Source organism: Ruditapes philippinarum, unplaced genomic scaffold (genome assembly GCF_026571515.1).
Source record: "Ruditapes philippinarum isolate M1 unplaced genomic scaffold, ASM2657151v2 ctg2872_1_1_1_1, whole genome shotgun sequence".
Taxonomy (NCBI): Eukaryota; Metazoa; Mollusca; class Bivalvia; order Venerida; family Veneridae; genus Ruditapes; species Ruditapes philippinarum.
The window spans coordinates 87,613-90,450 of record NW_026851705.1 but is presented as its reverse complement, the minus strand read 5'-3'; positions in this window follow the sequence as shown (position 1 = coordinate 90,450).

Genomic DNA, 2,838 nt, shown 5'->3' with positions numbered 1-2,838 from the left:
TGTAGCATTGTCTAGTGGACCTCTACCAAAATTGTTCAAATCATTCCCCTTGGGTCAAAATTGGCCCCGCCCTGGGGCTTAATAGTTAAAACATTTAGTTATATAGAAAAAATTCTCCTTTCTAGGAAGTATAAGACATATGGCTTTGATATTTGTACCACTTGTGCTACTTTGTTTGCGGAATTGAACTTTCACTTTTGATGACCTTCACCTTGTCCCAGTGACCTACATCTGTATTTTTGAAGCTATGGCCTTCAAATTTGAACCACTTGAGATTTAATGACCTTAACCTTCACTCAGAGACCTACTTTACACTTTGAACGCTTTTGCCTTCTCATTTTGACTTAAGGTTGTAACACAGATACTTGCTGAGGTCAAGTTACTTAGGTGAGCGATCCAGGGCCATCATGGCCCTCTTGTTATCGATACTGATACTTGAGTTTCATTACTGATACTTGAGTTTCATTAAATAACAAATGAAAATTTGAATTCTTCATTGAAATGCACAATCGTGCTTCTGTAAATCTGTATATCAAAAATACACTGGCAAAATGTATTAGTATTAAATGAAAATAATGCAGTTTTAAACCATTACCATAACAATCTGAACAGACTGGCAAACTGAAATACTTTATTAAAAACAGGCAGCTTCTCATGAGAAACTAGTTGAGACCAATTAGTATTAAATGAAAATAATGCAGTTTTAAACCATTACCAAAACAATCTGAACAGACTGGCAAACTGAAATACTTTATTAAAAACAGGCAGCTTCTCATGAGAAACTAGTTGAGACCAAAAATACTTGAGAAAGGTGATGGTACTTTGGCCAAACGGTATTAACTGATACTTTTTCAAGTGATTCTCGATTATACCAATACGATACCAAGTACCGGTACCCAACCCTTCATGTATGATGATGTACTTTGACATGTCAAAATCTCTCTGAACCTTGTGATCTCTATTAATGAATATTTTGTATTGATATTTTGTTTTAAATAAAACATGTTACTTTATATATTATGTTACTTGTATCTTTTACTTAACACTGTTTTGTATTGATATTTTGTTTTAAATAAAACATGTTACTTTATATATTATGTTACTTGTATCTTTTACTTAACACTGTTTACCAAGCACAACATTTTGTCATGGAGATAATGAGTTTTGGTGTAGGAAATGCATAAAGACTGTCCAAACACCTAATCCTACAATCTTGTCTATTCTGGGTGTGAACTCGGGTGCAAAAGGCGATTACTGCCAAATGGTGCATTTGACTCTAATTCAAAAGTTCATAATATGTGGGGCATATAGATTTGCTGTTGTCCGTCGAACGTGTGCGTGCGTGTATCTCCATCAAGTTAGATAACTGACGAGATCCCATCATGCATGTCGAAGTTGTGGCCCGTGAAAAGGTCTGAAATGCCCATTTCGGCCTTTTTAGCACTATAGTCCTCCATTTATGTTTTTATTTGTACCAAACTTGCACACAACCTACAGCAGCAATAGCTATTGCATTCTGTCTGACATCAGTTGGGTCTTGCTAAGAGAAAGCGGTCAAGAAATGCTTTTACTTTGTTTCAGGTTTTACGCCGCTTTCAACAATCCCCAAGCAATATCGTGGCGACCATTCCAATTCAAAACAACCACAATCTTAACCATTTAAGATAGAAACAAGCAATAAAATATCTGACAAATAGTTTTGATCTATCTCCCAAACAGAGTCAGACCCACTGTCCAAGTAGGACAATAATAATTACTACGCAGAAGTGAAGCACACACAGCACTTAACACCAGATAAGTAGTTTCATACAATCGTGATAACCACAGTCAAAGAGTCTGACACGATCTGACAGACAGGAAAAAGCCAAAACAAAGAATTGACATCGTCAGTAAGAAACCCCTAACAGTGTTTCGGGCCTTTAATTCTTATCACTCTTGTTAGGGCCGGCTCCGCAGCGTAATAGGTCACGCCACGAATTTTAGCCTGTATACAACAAAATTGATTAAGCGGTCTATTCCAAAAAAAAAAAAAAAAAATAGCAACTGGTTACCAGATTCCATTTGATCTGTGTCAGCTAGGCAGCTGTGCATCTGTCCGACATGTGCACATAGTGTAAATAATACTGTTATAACCTCATGTCTTAATACATTCACTACTTGAGTGAAAAAAAACATCATTGCTTTCAGCGCTTTGATTCAAAATTGCGATCTTTCTTTTTTTACCCATCTTAAAAATTAGATAATTACATAATCTCAGTATTTAGATAATCATATATACTGTTTGTCAGGATGACACAACCGGTCAATATTTATTTAAGATGCCATAGGTAAAATAGACAATTCGACTAGAAAGTTTACATTTCAGGTTAAGTATCTTACTCTAAAAGAAACGGGAACAATTGTCATTTTAACTACATAGAGAAAAATGACAAAAGGTTGGTATGATGAAATGTATTCAGTGAACACGAAAACAAATTTACATACATTGTATGAAACAGTGCACAATCATTTCAATAAAGGATAACACAGTTTGAAAAAATGTGATTTTGAATAGAAATAATTGAAACTGATACTAAAAAACAAATGTCAAATTACATAAAGACAAGCAATAAATACTTCTAAAGTTGACATGAGTTCACTTAAGTTCCGTTCCTTAATGTAAAATGCTAAGTTACAAAAGATTATAAAGTAAAATAAGATGAGATATACTTTTAACCATATCTACATTTATGAAAATAAATTGAAATGTATTAACATTTAACTTATAAGTTTGAGTGTTTCTCTATTGAAAAATTAATTGAATATTACCTAATGAAAAAACAAAAAAGAAAAAAAAAC